Genomic DNA, 20,666 nt, shown 5'->3' on the forward strand with positions numbered 1-20,666 from the left:
TTGCCCAGCATCCCCTCCAACTTTAAAAACTTAAGGAAAATAGTGACGGAATCCCCAGTTCTTTGGCCAGCTTTTCTTTATTAAGAGGCCATCTTTGCTGTAAGTATGAAAAACAGAGAGACATACCAAGGAATATGAGGAAGAGGTCACCTACTGGAATGCCTCATCTCTAATTAAGTATTAGAATTAATTATCCTTTGCCGGGTAACTATGCCAACTTTTAGCCTGTTTAAAAAAATAAACAGGAAATGGTAAAAATCTAAGGTCTGGACCATCAAAATTTGGTGTTGAGTTCTTGTTGTTTGTCTGCTTTTAGTTTCCTTTTTAAAAGCTCACAGTCAACTTACCATGAAATCTAGCCCAGATTCTGGAAGTATCTGGTAGCAGTGTAACACATCTTAATAATGTAGTAAGAACCTCAATCAGTCCTGCCTCATATTGGTGTGTGTCCTGTGGAACCTAGGAATTGATACAAACTGGAAACTGAACTCATCTTAAAAGCTCAACTCATTTCATAAATTGTATTTACATGCAGCATGTGGTGCCTGATGAGACAGGCAAATCTGATATACAATATCTAGATTGGGTAGGGAGAACCTTTCTTTTGACAAATCTTTCCTGATATATCTGTCAAAGCTGTCAAAGCACCACTGAAAACAATTCAATGGATTAAAAACTGCTTGATGTATGTAGCTTTTCCAAAATGTGAGCCGTGTTTCTTGAAGATACCATACTTTATTCACTTTGCAATTCCTCATGCCTGCGTAATGCCCAGCTCATACCAGGCATTCACTACATAATTGAATCAAATGATGAGTAAAACTCGTGTATCTACTGGTTAGGAGGCTAAGAAATAGCTACTACAAGATTTGTACCTCTCCTCTGTGGTTTCCACTTTCAAATTCTAGGATTTTTTCCCCCTAAGTGATTGACACCCACTTTTTTTTTTTTTCAAAAGAAGAAATGGCTGTTTGCAAATATCAAATTAGAAATTAAAATTGACTTGAATTTGCAAGGAAAGCTATAGAGTGTGTGTCTGTCTTTGGAGGTCTCTGAGAATAGAAATGGATGTTTGTACATAATCGTAAATATTTGTTAAGTGGATAAACGAATTTTGAGGTATTTAAATAAATTACCTCCATGAATGAAAAATTCAGGTGACTTGTTGAGTTGACATTCTCTCCCTTCCTACTTTGGTCAGCCAGTTTCCATTGTGAATTCTGTAGCTGGTGGATTTTCTTGCTTATAGCCAAAGAATTATATGTGCCTATAGCATGCCAGAACCAGAATTTGGCCCTATTAAGGAACTAATAAAGTCAATAAACATTTGACAAGGAAGAGCTAGGAAAAGAGAGTGGTTTTTTTCTTTTCGTGTTTTTTTTTTTTTTTTTGATACAGAGTCTCACTCTGTCACCCAGGCTGGAGTGCAGTGGCGCAATCTTGGCTCACTGCAAGTGATTTTCCTGGGTTCAAGTGATTTTCCTGCCTCAGCCTCCTGAGTATCTGGGATTGCAGGCTACTCCCACACCCGGCTAATTTTTGTATTTTTAGTAGAGTTGGGGTTTCACCATATTGGTCAGGCTGGTCTCGAACTCCTGACCTTGTGATCCACCTACCTTAGCCTCCCAAAGTGCTGGGATTACAGGCATGAGCCACCGTGCCCAGCCGATAGTGTTTTTTGTATTCTTCTTATTTTTACAACTTTTCTTGGTATTTCCAAATATATTTTTTTAAGTTAGTAATATCCTTTCTAGAAAAAAACAGGATACTTTTTTAAAAGGTAACTTCTCCAGGAACAGCAGAAAGATCCCTAGAAATACATCTAGTGAAAGATATATGAGACCTTTACGTAGAAAATGGAATAATTTTAACATCACTGGAAGTTATTTTTTAAGGATCTAAATAGTGTGGAGAGGTAACATGTTCATAGACAATATCATTATTATAATATAAAGATGTTGATTTTCTCATACGTAGATCTAGTGTAACCCCAATCAAATTCAACATGTTTTTGGTGGAACTTACGTTAATTCTAAAATGTATACAGCACAAAGATTCATAAGTAGCCAAAATAATTCTGAAGAAACACATAGAAGGATTTAGCAATGTTATTTATATTGTTACAAAATCATAGTTATTTAGGCAGTGTGATTTTGGCAATAGGGATAAGCAGTTAGACCAAAAAATAGTAATCTTGAAACAGGCCCACATTTATATAGAATCCTGATATGTAACAGAGGTGCACTGCAAATAAGTGGAAAGAATAAATTAGTAAATGACTCTGGGATAATTGGTTATCCTTATGGAAAAAATGAAAATGCATCCTTGCCTCACACCATATACAGTCATCAATTTCAACTGGATCAAGGACTTACATGTGAAATTACAAAGTGTTTAAAAGAAATATATAAGAATATTTTCATGTCCTTGGGATAGGAAAAGAATTTCTTAAACAAGACAAAAATCTTTAAACCATAGACATATGTAACTGCATTATATTTAAGATCCTCTGTTGAGAGTGAAGATAAATCATAATCCATAACAGACCTATGGATTTATATATTGAAGTATATATGAAGAACTCCAACAAATTCATAAGAAAAAGACAATTCAGTAGAAAATGGGCAAAATGCATGAACAGGTTTTTCACAGGGAAGGAAACATAGATGCATATGAAAATATGCTCAACCTCAGTAATTAGGAAAATGCAAATTTAAACCATAATAATACCATTTCACACCCATGAGAATAGCTATAATTACAATTGTGTAGCATCAAGTGTTGGCCATAATGTAGTATAGAGCCAGTGGAACTCTTATACACTATGGGTGGAGTGTAAATTGGTACAATTCTTGAAAAACTTGAGAATTACCAGTAAAGTTCACCATGTGTATGATGAACAGCGTAACACTTTCAATTCAGATAAATACAATGTAGAATCTCCAGCACATGAATACAGAAGAAATGTACAACATTGCTTTTAGTAGGAATAAAACCCAAACTGGATACATACAGTCTACAGGTCTAAACACTAGAGCATATAAATACACCACAAGTTATTCAATAACATACTATCCACCAGTACAAACAGTTGAACTACATAATTAGCAAAATGACACGGGTATATCTCACACAATATTGAATGGGAGAAAGCAAGTTACAGTAGTGTATGTACAAGCCTGTTTTACAGTTCAAAAGCACACGAAATTTGTCAGAATGGGGTTTCTACATGTTGGCTTATCCTTGAACCCTACGTGTTTGCAGGATGGCTGCAGCAGCTCTCCCCTCTCTTGTTCTTATCTAATAGTGGGAAAAGTTCTGTTTTATTCTTCATAAAACCCAAAAATTAGGTCTCGGTGGCCCTGATTGGTCTGGTGTGGGCCATTTGCCAATCCATGAACTAATCACAGTAATTAGGGGGATGAAACATGATGAATGGCTTAGCCTAATTAATGTCATTCAGAGCACATGGGCTGGGAGTAGGGCAAGGGAGAGGAAAATGTTGGTGCTAATGCCAGAAGGAGGGTAGATGGATCAGGCTTCAAAACCAACAGATGTTATTCCACCCACTTCGTAGAAGCCAGTTTGTATTACACAAGCCATTGTTACTTGCTGATGTCTGTGAATGAAATGAAACAGCTCAGAGAAGGGCAGGTAGAAGCAAGAAAGGGGTTTTTATGTTGCAGTGGATGTAGAGTCACAAGTTACCTAGCTGACATTCCCAGATTGGAATGGACAAATGTGATGTGGCTCTCCAAGATGACAGGTAGGGGCAGCAGCAAGAATCTATTCCAAATAGTGATTCTTTTGAGATTTACATGATCAGATTTTATATCCCCTCAAAAATATTCCCTTTCTTTTCATGTACTTGACCATCTTCGTTACTGACTTAAATCATATTTTCTGGAAATTCATGGGAGGAACATTGGTAGATTTACCCTTTTGGCATTATTACAATTCGACACTGATCTGAAGTCCTGTCATTTCTGGTAGCCCCTTATATGGATTTCTCCCCTCACTTTGTTTCCTTGTTTCTTTTACAAAGTTCATGTGTTTTACTCAAGAAACAACATATTTTGTGCTTATGAACAAATTTATTGGGCTCCTATATATCAAATAATTGACATTTTAGGGAAAATTTTTATGCTTTGGGTCTTTGCGTAGTCAGTGTCGTATATAGAAGTATTATCAGACATGACTTTAAATCATTCCTTGTTTAAGCCATGCCTAACTCAGACCATTAAAAGCCGCTTTACCTAGTCACATAGAATAACAATGGCCTTTTATTTTGTCCTGCATATAAGAAGCAAGATTGGTCTCTTTCGTGGGTAATTGTTGTTAACATTCATTCTGGAATAATACAGTTGATCCACAGTTATTGTCAGGGACACATAGCTTTGACTCTGTTGTCTAAAATTAAAGGTAAGCCTATTTTAGACACTGTAGTTAAAAGGACATGGTGATAGGTTGGTCTCCTTTTTACAAAATCAACCCTGACATTTTATTTATTTTTATACTCAAATCACGAGTTGTGTTTTGCCTATGTAACTTATTTTAAACGTCACCTTGCTTATAGCGTAGACTATAAGTTTAGCATTGTTCTTTGGCCAAAAGCAATAAAATATGACCTGTTTCACCGTGATTCAGTGAAGTGCAGTCAGCATTTTCTTTTCACAAATATAACACTGCTGACTATTTTTACCACTTCCCCAACCTTCAAAAGTGTAATGAAGTTTTGTTTTGACGTAAAATTCTAATTGGATTTTATGTCCTGAGTATAATATATTAGTGGATTTTGTACTTAAGGCCAGACAATCAAATATTCTTAATTTTTTAAAAAATCCTATTTTGAATTTATAGAACAGCCTCTGAGGTTCTCAAGTATTCACCTATAAATAAACATTGCTGATTGTAAAAGCCCTCTTGCTGTTCTCATATTCCTATAATAACCGAAATTATAAACTCATTGGTTTACCTCATATTGAATTTCCTGACTAGATGATGCTTTTTTCTTTTTTTAAAAAAGTACATTTGCATTTTTCATTATTTCTCATGAGGGAATCATTGTCTAAAGATTTCTTTAAATGTCTTCTGTATAGATTCTTTAAGCATTATTTTTCTGAATATGATCTATTTTCAGACTGTCTTCATTTTAATTTGTTTGTGACTCATCATTTCTGCCACTGGATAAAAACCAGTGCTTTTTAAATAATTTGTTTTAAATGATCTTAACCTTTACTATTTCTAATAGGTTTTAAAAAGATATTTCTTTTATGGTATCTTTCTAGGTATTCAACCTCGTCACCTGCTGATGGGGATAATTTGGCTGTTTATTTTCTTTCACTGTTGCACAGTGAGACTTTCATTCCTGACTTTTAATAAAAATGTCTATTGATTTCAGGTCTTCTTAAAAATCATGGCAAACTATCCTATTTCTCCATACACTGAGAGATGACCATATGTAGGTGCTGAGTTTACCCCATGCCATTTTGGCATCTTCGAAGATAAGAATAAGTGTTGATCTTTTGTGACCTATTGATAGGGCATAATGGATCTATTTGTATAATATTTCTAGAATAAACCTTATTTATGGAGATGTGTTGTATACTAGAAATTGAGTTTTCTGAGCACTTTATTGAGGGTTCTTACATCTTATCTAAGTCAAACATGCCTCTTCCTTTTCTCTCTTTGTACCTTACCAGATTTGTGCTGGCTTTATCAAATTGGGGAGCCTCATTTTTCCTCTATCTTGAAAGCTCTTCGTATAGTTTGGGAATTATCTAATCCTTGAGGTAAACTGTATGTTTTAGTTGTTTAGCCTTTATATTTTTGGTTCAGTGTTGATAATTAAATATCACCTTATAAAACTGTTTCCAATGAAATGTTTGAATTTATTCACAAGGATATTTTTATATAGTATTCATGATTTTTTTCATCTTTTCTGTTTCTGTGATATAGTCCTCTAATAATTCTAGTTTTTTGTTGGATGTTAAGACCAAATTTGTCAGAAATCTGCCCATGAAGTATTTCATTCTGCAATGAACCACCTACTGGTTTTTAAATATTTAAATCACAGAATCCTGCTTTTTTTTTAATTTCTGTCTTGCCTATATCATATTTATTTCAGACTTAACTGAGCTTAAACATTTAATTTCTTTATTCTCTTCAATGAAAAAGTACTCATGTTACAAATGAAACTGCATTGTCTTTACTCCTCCTATGCAGAATAAAATTAGCTGATTTTCATTATCCCCACCCATTTCCCCATTTTTGATCATATGAGCTAGGATTTCAGACCTAGGTGGAGCTAATTATAGTAAAGCTTTTTATTAAGTTGTTTTTTTTTCAAAAATTTTGGAAGCCGGCACTCTAGTTGGGCTATTTTTATAATAATAATAATTAGCACATTCTGTGCCTTCCTTTAATGTTCCCCACCAGTGCTGTTGTGTAGCTACCTTTTCACTCTGAAGTTTTTCTTTTGATTCATCCCTCAATCAACTGGAATATATTCGAGTAACTTTTCTTCATGAAGATACCCAGCTGAGAAATTTCTAGGCACTTTTTTTTAATTTTAAAACTCTGCAAATGTTGAAATGTCTGCGGTTCTTTCTTTTTAAAAACAGTGACCAGGCTGGACGCGGTGGCTTATGCCTGTAATCCCAGCACTTTGGGAGGCCGAGGCGGGCAGATCACCTAAGGTCAGGAGTTCGAGACCAGCCTGGCCAACATGGTGAAACCCTGTCGCTACTAAAAATACAAAAAATGGCCGGGCGCGGTGGCTCATGGCTGTAATCCCAGCACTTTGGGAGGCCGAGGCGGGCGGATCACAAGGTCAGGAGATCGAGACCATCCTGGCTAACACAGTGAAACCCTGTCTCTACTAAAAATACAAAAAAAATTAGCCGGGCGTGGCGGCGTGTGCCTGTAGTCCCAGCTGCTGGGGAGGCTGAGGCAGCAGAATGGCGTGAGCCTGGGAGGCGGAGCTTGCAGTGAGCCGAGATCGCGCCACTACACTCCAGCCTGGGCGACAGAGGGAGACTCCGTCTCAAAAAAATAAATAAATAAAAATAAAGAGAGCAAAACTTTGTCTCAAAAAAAAAAAAAGAAAGAAAAAAAAAAACCAAAACAGTGACCAGAAAAACTGCAGCCCCAAATTTCACCAGATGTAAGCCTCACCCCAATGAGCTCGACCCCTCAACTCTCTTGCACTGATGGAAAGTGAGAAGAACTCAGAGAAGAGTGGCTGTGGCCTTAGGCAGTTGTTGGAGGACTTGTGTTTTGGAGCTAGGGATGCTGCGGTGGAGAAGGATTGAAATCAGAGCCTCTCCTTCCATTCCCTGCTTCATGGCCTGGCGTTTTCTCTCTCCTTTGTTGGGGGAAATTGTTCCTGGCTTCTGGCAAGTCACTGAACTCCTCTGTTTACAGAGCTATTGTATGTTCAAGTCTCCTTTTGAATTATCTGAGTATTATTTCAAGGGAAAGGGAAAATCAAGGATGATAGGACTTCAGTAACTTTCTAATACCACATCCTGTGAATTTTTTCATTTTTTAATTAAATGTTTATGATTATTGCTATAGGCCTATTACAGTCCAGTAGCATGATATGGCCTTTTCCTGGGAAAATCCTGGCCTTTTGGCATCTAGTCTTCCTTTTAAACAACTTAAAATTAGCCCTGATAGCTCATCCATGTTCCACTAAAAGGATTCTGAGAAAGCAATATTTAAGTAAAAAGCAATTTATTTTTTGTTTTTACTACAGGTGAAAACTGATGAGAAGAGTCTGTGGGTGAAGACATTGAAAAGGTTTCAACTATAAAAGTGAGCTCTTTTCATTTTTTTGCCACTTGAGTATGAAACATATGTTAAAAGCTGAACGTATTCATAATTTCAGTTTGTTGGTATTTTTGTATAAGTGTACTCTGTAAGTCACATTTTTCGATTTTCAAGTATAGCAGTCCCCCTTATCTGTGGGGAATATGTTCCAAGCGCCCCGTGGATGCCTGAAACCATGGATAGTAATGACTCTATGTGAATTGTTTTTCCTATACATGCATATCTATAAGTTTTCATGTCTACATTAGGCACAGTAAAAGATTAGCAACAACGAATAATAAAATAGAACAATTATAACAACACACCGTCATAAAAGTTATGTGAATATAGTTTCTCTGTCTCTCAAAATACTGTAATATTTTCAGACCACAGTTGACTGCAGGTAACTGAAACTGCAGAAAGTGAAATCACCTATTAGAGGAGCTACTGTAGTCAGTTTTTTCTTTTTTTGAGACAGGGTCTTGCTTTGTCACCCAGGCTGGAGTGCAGTAGTGCGATCTCAGCTCACTGCAACCTCCTCCCGATTTGAAGTGATTCTCCTGCCTCAGCCTCCGGAGTAGTTGGGATAACAGGCACGCACCACCATGACTGGCTAATTTTTGTATTTTTAGTAGAGATGGGGTTTCACCACGTTGGCCAGGCTGGTCATGAACTCCTGACCTCAAGTGAGCCATCTACCTCGGCCACCTAAAGTGCTGGAATTCCAGGTGAGAGCCACCATGCCCAGCCCTGTAGTCTTTTTTAAAACAGAAAAAACTATTCTCAGTCTTTAGACCAGGCACAGTGGCTCACGCCTCTAATCCCAGCACTTTGGGAGGCCAAGGTGGGCAGATCACTTGCGGTGAGGAGTTTGAGACCAGCCTGGCCAACATGGTGAAACTCCATCTCTACTAAAAATATAAAAATTAGCTGGGCATGGTGGCGGGTGCCTGTAATCCCAGCTACTCGGGAGGCTGAGGCAGGAGAATCACTTGAAGCAGGGCGGCAGAGGTTGCAGTGAGCAGAGATTGTACCACTGCACTCCAGCCTAGGGGATAGAGTGAGACTCTCTCTCAAAAGAAAAAAAAAAAGTCTTTAACTATTTTGTATAGAATAATGACAAATATTGTTACCAAAGGATAAAAATTAAAGAAAATGCGTACTGCAGATTAACATACACAAAGACTCAAAATGGAATCAAATGTAATCACACATGACCCATTTCAGAGTCATTTCTTCCCATTGGCTTTCTGGTTTTATTGAATTAGTCTTTAGGTAATATTTTAAATCCTTTTCATTGGCTAGAAAAGTTCTGTGGTATTTTTTAACTTATTTTTCCTTAAGATTGAAAATCTCATTTTAATTTGGTGGTGTTGGTTCTTGAAAAACCACAATGACACTAAAAGGGAAAGAAGGAAGAGGAGATAGGCCTTTCTGTTAGGTCCAGGCAATTATTTTACTCTGTTTCTTTCCTAAGTACTTTAACTTATCAGGCTCTGACCACATTATGAACTATTTGTCAAGGCCTGCAATGGTAAACTACTTCCACTCAATCATATGTCAAATGCTTACTAGAGTGTTAGGAATAGATGAAGAAATTTAGTCTGGTAAGCATAGTGGTATCACTTTTTACTGATAAAAAAGTTTATATTTTCGGCTGGGTGCAGTGACTCATGCCTGTAATCCCAGCATGTTGGGAGGCCGAGGGGGGCGGATCACGAGGTCAGGAGTTTGAGACCAGCCTGGCCAACATAGTGAAACCCCGTCGCTATTAAAAATACAAAATTAGCTGGGCGTGGTGGCTCATGCCTGTAATCCCCGCTACTTGGGAGGCTTAGGCAGGAGAATCCCTTGAACCCGGGAGGCAGAGGTTGCAGTGAGCTGAGATCGCACCATTGCACTCCAGCCTGGGCAACAAGAGCAAAACTGTGTCTCAAAAAAAAAAAAAAAGAAAAAAGGAAAAAGGTTTATACTTTCAATTTTATACCAGGTCTTTTTTTTAACCAAGCAATAATATAAAACAATTAAAAGCTTAAGTGCAACAATGGGTTAGAGCCTTGCCTTTAACTCACAAAATAATAATGCTTTATTGGAGACGTAAATATTTAAAACACTGAACTATTCTTGAAGTACTCAAAGTTATTACAAAGACAAACAGTATTTTAGTAGAGTCAAGATTACTTTGCTTGTGTCAGAGTTCATCAGTGTTTTGCTAACTGGTAAAACAATGGTTTTCTTACTGCAGATCTTTATTACTGGCAAGAAAAAGTCCCAGAAGTTCTTTTCTCTAACTTATGACTAGAATGCTGAGTAGCTTGAAAATCAATAGGTTCTGGCCTGGAGCTGACTTATTCATTAGTCACAGTGCTCAGGGCCCATGATACTTTCAGTGGCCTATGGAATTGTTTTAACTTTATTTTAAAAACAGAAGAAAAAAAATGAACATAGTAATAAGGAACATATAATATGGAACCTAGCTTGTATTATATTTGTCTTTATACCAATGCAGTTGTAAAATTTAATTTAATATTTTTTCCTGGAGGAAGAGGCTCACAAAGTCCAAATTGTCCAAGGGCCACAAAAGTCATCATGGGGCCCCACCTGTGTTATAAGTCAGGCTCACCCCCCACGTGTATGTGAGATTCAGTCATTTGAACGCCAAAAAAAAAAAAAAAAAGTAAACAGGCTGGGCGCAGTGGCTCACGACTGTAATCCCAGCACTTTGAAAGGCCAAAGCCGGTGGATCGCTTGAGCCTAGGAGTTCGAGACCAGCCTAGGCAATATGGCAACATGGTGAGACCCCATCTCTGCAAAAAATACAAAACTCAGCTGGACGTGGTGGTGAGCTCTGGTAGTCCTAGCTTAGGAGGCTGAGGTGGGAAGATTGCTTGAACTCAGGAGGCAGAGGTTGCAGTGAGCCAAGATTGTGCCAGTGCACTCCAGCCTGGGTGACAGAGTGAGACCCTATCTCAAAAAAAAAAGAGTGAATATTTTCTTTTTTAGAAATGATCTTCTCTGTAAATGAGTCCATAGATATGTCTGCTCATCAGAGAGATGCATGCTTATATCAACAAAGGAAGAAAGAAATGGCATGTTGTTAGGTTAGATGCCATAGTTGTTCCTTCTGTTTTCCTAAAATCAAATAAATATTTCCCTTTCCATACTCATTGATATTCTGTTTGCTTTGTAACATGACTAATTTATTCGGTACTACAAAAACTCCTAGATGGATAGATACGGAGATAATTTTCTGAACAAAATTGTCCCTACATTTTATTCTGTGTGCCTTCTTGTCCAGGGTTTCACCTACCCTGGTTATTTGACGGAAGGGCATCAGGGCAGAGCTGCCACTTAGGGCACACAGCACAGGACTGCCTGGGCGGCAGAAAGATGCACATTCATGTTCCAAGGCACGTCCAGGCACCGGGTGTTGAGGGCGTCCTGATCTTTGCTGTTCTTGCTAGCATTTCCTGAGCCCCTTGCACTGGTGAGTGGGATAACAGGATAGTAGTGTGCCTTTTATTAGAGACACCAAAGATTAGAAATGGTATGTTTTCCAGCCTAGATTTTGCCATTGCTCAGCACAGCGGTGCTCAGTAATCCGTGGTGCCTTGTGGCCCTACTATGTGGCAGCGCTCTTCCCTGGAGGGTAGGCATCACCCACCAGTTTCTTCCATCCCCATCTGACTGAGGCACTGTCACTGCCCTCTCATGAGCAGGTGCAGGAGGACCACACTGAGCCCATCCCAGGTCAGTTGCTACTTTTGTGGTACCTTGGTATTGTATAATCTCAGCACTGAAGGCTTTGTGGGATTGAAATATGACTGCTTTTTACCTCTAAGACTTAGAAATAATATGGTGAAGGCATGCTCAAGAAGGAAACAACACCGCTCAGCCCTTCACATGTCTTCTAGGTGACCTTGCTACTGTGTCCCAGGGCCTTGTAAGTGTTTTCCTCGGGGCTGATGGATTTATTGTAAGGCAGCTAATAGAAGAATGATTGGTGGCTATAGCATAAATGATTCACATTATGAATAAGTAACTTGTTGTATTGAGCTAGACATTGCGAAGAATATAACCATCCAGGGGAATTCTTGGCAGAATGCCAGAGGACAGGGATGGAAATGCAGTGTTTGATCTTTAGAAAGTCACTGAAGTGCTTTCCTTCAGATTCTTCCATTGTAAAACCTCCTGATTATTGCCTGGCTTGGTGGTGTTATGAAAATGCTTTTTAAAAATATGTAAAGTTTAAAATCGTTATACAAACCAAATATAGAAGTTATAAAAATATGCACAGCATTTTTTATACATTTTACAGCATTCAGAAAATGTGCAGATTAACTCTACCTAAGTATTGAACATCTCTTTTCCTTTAAAAAAAGTCTCCTAGAGAAATAGGAACGCTTTTACACTGTTGGTGGGAGTGTAAATTAGTTCAACCATTGTGGAAGATGATGTGGCGATTCCTCAAGGATCTAGAGCCAGAAATACTATTTGATCCAGCAATCCCATTACTGGGTATATACCCAAAGGATTATAAATCATTCTACTCTAAAAACACATGCACACGTATGTTTATTGCGGCACTGCTCACAATAGTGAAGACTTGGAACCAACCCAAATGCCCATCAGTGATAGACTGGATAAAGAAAATGTGACACATGGCCAGGTGCGGTGGCTCACGCCTGCAATCCCAGCACTTAGGGAGGCCGAGGCGGGTAGATCACAAGGTCAGGAGATCAAGACCATCCTGGCTAACACGATGAAACCCCGTCTGTACTAAAAATACAAAAGATTAGCTGGCCATGGTGGTGGGCACCTGTAGTCTCAGCTACTCGGGAGGCTGAGGCAGGAGAATGGTGTGAACCTGGAAGGTGGAGCTTGCAGTGAGCCGAGATTGTGCCACTGCACTCCAGCCTGGGTGACAGAGTGAGACTCCATCTCAAAAAAAAAAAAAAGAAAGAAAATGTGACAAATATACACCGTGGAATACTATGCAGCCATAAGAAAGGATGAGTTCATGTCCTCTGCAGGGACATGGATGAAGCTGGAAACCACCATTCTCACCAAACTAACACAAGAACAGAAAACCAAACACCGCATGTTCTCATAAGTGGGAGTTGAACAATGAGAACACATGGACACAGGGAGGGGAACATCACACACCAGGGCCTGTGGGGGGTTGGGGGGCCAGGAGAGGTATAGCATTAGGAGAAATACCTAATGTAGATGATGGGTTGATGGGTGTAGCAGACCGACATGGCACGTGTATACCTATGTAACAAACCTGCACATTCTGCACATGTATCCCAGAACTTAAAGTATAATAAAAAATAAAAAAAAATCAACCAATAAAAAAAACTCTTCTAGAAATTTGAATACCTTAAGGTGGTATAGGGACTAGACATTTTGTGGGGGAGACTTCCTCATTGTAGACCCTTTAGTTATAGCTGGTGAAGAATCTGAGGGGGTCCCTAACTATTCTTGAGAGAAAAAAGATATGAGTTAAAAAAAAAAATACTTGTTTTCTCTCAAAGGGGTGACCTTTGGAACGAGGAAGGAAGTAGCTCCTGTTCCTGTCCTTGGAACTAGGAATTAGGAGCCTCTTGGACAGTCTGTCCTCAGTCTTGTAGAATTATGGTAATAGGTTTCTGTTGAAAATGAGGAGGGGGAAGGGGACATTGTGGTCAAGTAAGTTTGGGATTTCAGTAAGGTTAATCGGTTTCTGTTGCTGTAGACTCTTTACATGCTGCCCTGAATGGCCTGTGTTCAACAAGGAGGTGTTATAGGCAGGGTTTCCCAAACGTCATTAAGCATGGAGCACCTCCTTTCATGCTACCACTCCTTTAATTTTAAACTACTTTACTAGTTTAAACTACTAAAAACTACTTTAAACTACTTTAGTTTTTAAACCTATTACCATATTGTTCTGTGGAAGATAGTTTGGTAAATGCAGATTTAAGGTCAACTGTGGCGAAGAGAAGTGGCCAGCACAAACACAGAAATGGGTTACAGGAAGAAATATGAATGGATTGAAGCAATAATTGCATTCTGCCCCTGTTGGAGGAGCTCAGAGAAAGACCATTTGGAGGACAAAGTTCTATACAATAGTACCATTCACTCTAGCTGGGTAACTTGTAATGGCACCAACCCTCATGTTTGCTAGTTAGGGAGTCTGTGGCCTTTTGCTATCTTGTTGGGCTGACTCTGTGTTCCATGCATAAAAGTGATAGGGTATCCCAAAACATTTAGTTATAGCACTGGCTCCAGGACCAATGAAGAATGACTTTCAGTCATCTCAAATTCTTAGGTGAAAATTTGTTTAGACCTTTTGCTATCAAACTACCTCCAATCTAGTAAGACTTGACAGATCCTGATGGACTCCTTAGGCAACACATGGTTCAAAGAGAAGTGGCATAAAATTACTTAGCCGAAGTTGTTATTGATAACTTCATTAAAAGTGACCTGTGTGGGATGATCAAGAATTTCTGCTTTGTAGAAAGCACTGAGCTAAGTACTGTGAAGGATATGAAGGCAAAGATACAAGGCTTCTGCCAATAAATTAGAAATTAATCTGAAATTTAGGGTACCAAAGCAGTTAGAAAGGTGATCAGAAGAAATGGGCTTCACTTGTGAAAGGGCCGTGTCTTTGAAAATACTGCTTATTTTCTGTTGGTTGGGTACAATTATTAATTAAGTCAAAATTGTTTAATTGTTATTCAAATCATCAACATCCTTAACTTTTCGACTTGACCTATCATTGTCTGAGAGAGCTGCTTTAGAGCTCTCCTTGTATTGGTAGATTATCAGTATTTGCTTTTAGTTGTATCAATTTTCCCTTAATATGTTTCAAGGCTATGTTTCAGATGCATAATGGTTAGCAAGTTATTCACTTGTTATAAAGCTAGGTACAAGATCATTGTTGTACTTTAAAAACCAGATAGAATGTCATAGCCCCATGCAGTACGGAATCATGGATGTCTCATGTTCTTAACATCTGTAGCTGATGATCAACTTGGATAGACCCACCAGGGGCTTGCTCAGGGACCATCTCTAATAGGCATGGAAAGACTGTCACCTAAAATGTCAAAAGGACCAGATGTGCCCAGTAGTGCCAGATCTGCTTTTAGCAGCTGTGGATGAGGAATCCAGTGTCTGGAACAGACATTTAGTTATAATATTTGAAAAACTTGTAGAAGCACTGGACCAGATTCCCCAAGCTTAAGAAGTCAATAAAACAAAATTACCCACCTTTAGGCTTTAGGTAGTCAAAGCCTACATTCATGTTGACTGAGCTACAGCCAACCTTACCTCCCCTCCGCCTTGTCTCCTTTCTTCCTGTCTCATCCCAGATCCCAGCCATCCTCATTTCAGTTGCATTGTCCCGGGTAGGCATACTTCAGAAGTCTGTGTTTTATTGCATTATACCGTCATGCCTTTTCTGTGCCACAGGAAAGCCTGTTCTAGAGGAAGATTACATCTGTGATAAAAACTTTTAGAGTTAAGTAGGGTATTAAAGCAATCATTGTGTTTTAAAATAGAAAAACAAGGAATTGCAATTGATCTTAAGTCCTGTATTAAGGCGAGTATTTTCTTTTAATATTCTTTGTCTTAAAAAAAAATGTGAGGCCTGGCTTCTTATAGTGTTGTAACTTCGTATACATTCTTTTGATTTCTAAAGCATAGTCATTCAAAGATAAACGGAGTTCAGCAATTTCCCAGGTCCTCATAAATGGAATATAGCAACCAGACTCTTAGTCAAACGCTTGCCAAATCATTTCTCTCTGGTTTCCCTTTAATTCCTAAGCCCCTGCCCTCATTTCTAAGTCTTCTCAATTGAGGACTTCCAGTCACCTCTGTGATCACATATTCTTAAAGCTGCCTCTAACTCCTAACTCTCCTCTTTGAGGAAATGAAGGGATTTTTAGTGCAGCCACATCACTTTGAAGCAGTGTTTGACATCTCTCTCCTTTCCTCCTCCCTGCTCCTCACCCTGCCCTTAATATCAAATTTGTTAGCAAATCTCACTATATTTACCTTACCAGCTGTCTCATCTCTGCTTTTTCATTTCCACTGCCTTCAGAAAGCAAAAAACTAACATTTGCACATTTACGATAAGCTACATGCTATATATTATTTCTTAATTATTTTAGCCTTGTGCAGTTATCATTAATTGGATTTTACAGATTAGGAGGCTGAAGCTTGCAGAAATCTAAGTCACTGCATAACTCATGCAACTGGCAGTTTTTGAAACAGTTTGAGATCTAAATACCCAACTGCAACCCCAAGCCCAGTGTCATCTTCACAGCCGTCAGATGTGCACGCAGCCCAGCCATGCTGTGTGCACCCGTGTTGGGACTGGGTTCTCTCTCTCTCTTGTTTCTCTGAACTCGTGAACCTCCTGTTCATTCAGTCCACCAGGCTGGTCCACCCAAAGTGCTGAGTTAATTATGTCAGGTGTCTGGTCTAAAACTTACAATGACATGTTGTTGCTTGCTCTGTAAGCTCCAAGGCATTTTTTTTTTCAGTTTTAATTCAAGTGTTCTAAAAAGTATTTTGGGTACAACCAGAACTCTCTCTGCTCCTTGGAGTCAGTGTGAAAGGAACACAGTGGGCTCTGGGGTCAGCTAGACCTGGATGTGGATCACAGCTCACCTCTTCATTGGGAGGCCTCAGGCAAGTTATTTGCCAGCCTCACCTACAAAAGCATGATGCTAAGCTCATTTCAGTTTAGTTGTGGATATCAGAGCGTATGTATACAATGCCTGCCATAGTGAGTGTCTGGCCCTTGGCAGACTGTCAAATGGAGCTATGGAGCAGCAGCAGCAGTAATATTATTATCTAGACCTTATCTGTCCTTTTAAACTCAGTTCAGATTCCTTCTCCTTTTTAAATTACTGCAACCTGATTTTATCTGCCCCTGCCTCTAAGTTGCTGTATCAGTTAGCCTCTGAACAATTCATTTAGCAATTTTAATTATATATTGCCTCTTGACACTGCTTTGTGATCTTAAAAACTCTGCTTCAAATACCTACTTGGTTGCTTTTCCTGAGTGCTGTTAATTCCTGCTCTAATGGACTAAAGTAATTTGAAGGCAGGACTAGGTTTTATGCATGGCACGCAGTCCGGTGCCTTACATGTAACTACTCACAAACTTTTTTGATCCAAAATTTAGAAACTTCACACGCATTCATAAGAAATCAATAAAAATAAGCTAAGTTGGTTTCAGATACAGAGGGTTCCCAGGAAGGTGTGTACATTGGCAATTAGCCCAAATGTCTTTGTTCATAATTTTGTTTTTTTTAAGTAGAGACAGGGTTTCACCATATTGGCCAGGCCGGTCTTGAACTCCTGGCCTCAAGTGATCTGCCTGCCTCAGCCTCCCAAAGTGCTGGGATTACAGGCATGAGCCACCATGCCTGGCCTGTTCATAATTCTTAATGTGAAAAATATTACAGGGTAAATTTTAAAACTAAGTAATTTTACTCTCCAACATGTTTGATAAAACTGTCTTTTAAACTCTGAGAAACCTTAAAACATGGCTGTATATAGAAACATGTTTTATTTTCTTAGAGTTAACACACTAAATGAGGAACCATTCTAATTTTTTCATGATGATTATCTTCCAGGTGTAAATTTTTCTCAGGTGGATTTACATGTTTCTCTCCAGCCTCTCCAATCCAGATAAATAATTCTTCTCTCCTCCCTACCAAATTTTTCCTTTGGAGAGTCTGATGGAGAGGATGATGCTCTAAAAATATGTCTGAGGAAGGGCTCTTCTAGAGATAAAAATGTGGCACCTTTCAGTTGACAAAATAATTTCATTAAGTATGGGCTTCTTAGTTTATTTAAGCACCTCATACTCAGAGCCAGTTGTTAAAAACTCCATACTTTATCTATAATTGCAACTGGAGCTTTGAAGGCCTCTTCTTAAACCATAGAGGCATTGGTGAAAGAAAAATTATTTGGAACAAGTTGTAGGTAAGTCTCACCTGCCAACGTGTGTGTTTTATCCTGGTCACATTTCAGTGCATTTGCACAAAGTCTATTTCTAAACAAAAGACGTATTATTAATTTTGCCAGTGTTTTGCCTACATAGAAAAAGGTGTTTGTGGAAATACTTACCTAAGGATGAAAGATGTCTCGTTGATCTGCCAAGCTTAATGTTGCTAAATTGAACTGTGCTGGGAGATCCTTTGGATGGGCCCTTTCCAAAGAGAATGGGATTCTTCCTTCGTGGGGTCAAGGAGGGGAAGTGAATAGTGGAAACTGGATCCCTCAGCTGAGGAAAGGTTTCCTCCCCTGGAATAGAATGCATGGTTCTGTGAGCGAATTTGAATGTGTTGCTTTGGGCCCTTGGTCTCACTCGCCTTGTCTACATGGTGATGCTAGAAGAAGCCTTGGCCAGTGTAGGGCATAGGCTTGTCCAGCGCTCACTAACATTAGAATTCACCAAAATATCTCTCTCAACAACATTCCGAAGAAAATCTTCAAAAAGTTTTTAAGAATATTTGAACCTTCAGGATTAGGATTTTTATAGAGAAAGACTGAGAACAAATCAGGATTCAGTCAGTAAAGCCATGCATATATACAACAGATGTTATATGCAGGCAATCTTCCACTTAAGCCAGGGTTTTTTTCCCCAAAAGTTCATTTGAAAAACATTTTGGAGTGGATTCTTTCCTTGTTAGACATAAAGCTATGCATGTGAAGTCTTCAGGCACACAGAGCCTATTTAACTCATCCTGTGCCTGAAATACAGTTAGGGCCATCTGGGGGCCAGTTCCCATTACTGATGTTCTTCCCATTGTTCCTGTAAACACTGAAATTCCAATATTTGTGGAGAAAAACCATGTTCTGGAGTGGTTCTTGCAACTAGAGAATGTGGTGGAAACATTCTTTATTAGGCCATGTATCTTGATATTAGAGTTTAGAGATACGCCTATTAGCTGTGAAACTATAGTGATATGGAAATCAGTAACCATGTATAAGAATGATTCAGGGGAGCTTCATGTGTATATTAGAGCAATAACAGAAGCACCTTATGATTATGTAGCACTTGAACATTTGAAAAATTTATGTATTATCCCCATTTTAATTTTGAAACTCTGAGACCCAAGCATTCTTGTTTGTTTTGTGGCAAGAGCTTAGGTGGAATGATTTGAAATAAACAATAAGGCAGAGGCCAGGATCCCGAGAGAAGGATGAGGAGACAGTCAGAATGAGGGCCCGAGGGAGTGGAGGGAGAGGCGGATAGTTCAGAAGAGTGTGTCGTGGACCACAGGACCATCCTACCCTCACTGTATATCCCAAGGCGAGAACCCAAATGTGGATAGTGTTAGGTTGAAGGAGAGAAGAAGGCAGGGGATAAGGAAATGTTTTTCTCCTCCTGTCAGTCAGCTCCTAATTTTCCCAGTATGGTTTCCTTCTGGTGTCTTCAACACATTCTTCTAGAAAACATTGATAACCTTTGGTCAGCTCCTGCATTTGAGGAACATGTTGAGCTAAAAAGCATTTTTAAGCAGGGCTAGGAACCATATATATACCATTGGAACCCGGAACAGATTTTCCTGTAGAAATAAACAACCATTTACAAAGAGTGTTTTGGAACAAGCTCCATCTTCTGTTTTGTTTTGTTTTGTTTTGTTTTTTAGAGACAGAGTCTCACTTTGTCACCCAGGCTGGAGTACAGTGGCACCATCTCAGCTCACTGCAACCTCCGCCTCCCAAGCTCAAGTGATTCTCCTGCCTCAGCCTCCCGAGTAGCTGAGATTACAGGTGTGCGCCACCCCACCTGGCTAATTTTTGTGTTTTTAGTAGAGACAGGGTTTCGTCATGTTGGCCAGGCTGGTCTTGAACTCCTGACCGCCCACCTCAGCCTCGGAAAGTGCTAGGATTATAGGCGTGAGCCACCGCGCCCGGCCCAAGCTCCATCTTTAAATGTGTTCTGCCTGTGCTTGCAGGAACCGGTGAGGCTGTGAAGAGAATAGTAAAACGCTGCATTCTCACGGGGGTTCAAAGCTTTTTCCTCTGAAACGCAATAAACTGTTCTACCACTTCCTACACCTCAAGACAAGTGTCAACTATGTATTTTTTAGACAAAAAATTTGAAAGCTTTTTATGTTTTATGATATTTTATGAACATGAGCTTTTCTATCTGAAGAACTTTAAAGCACTTATAAAAAGTATGATGATACTCATGGGGTCACTTTAGAGTACACAAGAAAACAGACGGGAAGAGGTTTGTTGACATGACATGCTGACCTGCTGACCTGATGTGAGATATTGAACACGTTATTTTTCTTCCCCCATGGTCGTTCTTCTGACCATCTTGAAAGATAGCCAAGAAAGCTTTTTCTTCCAATTATTGTAGGTTCATTCAGACCTGCAATTAAACAAATTATCCATGTTTTGAGAATATTGATTTTAAACATTAAATGTTTACATTTCTATAGAGAGAGAATTCATTCTCTGCCCCCTACCACCAGATTTTAGCCTTAAAGGCAAGTTATTTAGTTTTGCTTATTCTCATACACTGAACAGTTGTTTAGGAAATGGCTTAAATAATGTGGTCTCTTGATTCAGGAAAATGTGGCTCACAAATGAACCATTTAGAGCAAATGGTGCATCTTTTATATCTTAGATTTATAGTGCAATGAAGACATACTCTAAAGTTCAAATTTTTATTTTTATGGTTCAGTATATTTGCAGGAAGAAAGGACTAGAGATTTTTCAGGCACTTTCTTTTCTCTCTCTCTCTTTTTTTTTTTTTTTTTTTGAGATGGAGTCTCACTCTGTTGTCCAGGCTGGAGTGCAGTGGCATGATCTTGGCTCACTGCAACCTCCACCTCCTG

The 20,666-nt window shown here is 39.0% G+C and overlaps 1 protein-coding gene across 8 annotated transcripts in view; it reads left to right on the plus strand.

Moving 5' to 3' along the window:
* PLEKHG1 (pleckstrin homology and RhoGEF domain containing G1) overlaps window positions 1-20,666 on the plus strand; it is a 242,838-nt gene that overhangs the window by 43,069 nt on the left and 179,103 nt on the right. For 6 of the 8 annotated variants that reach the window (XM_016956483.4, XM_063812675.1, XM_024357470.3 and 3 more), the window contains one exon: window positions 7,760-7,818. The exons of the other annotated variants lie outside the window; for them this stretch is intronic. The gene's annotated coding sequence lies outside the window, so the exon portion shown is untranslated. The remainder of the gene's footprint in view (window positions 1-7,759; window positions 7,819-20,666) is intronic. 8 annotated transcript variants of the gene reach the window in all.

The sequence above is a fragment of the Pan troglodytes genome, chromosome 5 (assembly GCF_028858775.2).
Source record: "Pan troglodytes isolate AG18354 chromosome 5, NHGRI_mPanTro3-v2.0_pri, whole genome shotgun sequence".
Lineage (NCBI taxonomy): Eukaryota > Metazoa > Chordata > Mammalia > Primates > Hominidae > Pan > Pan troglodytes.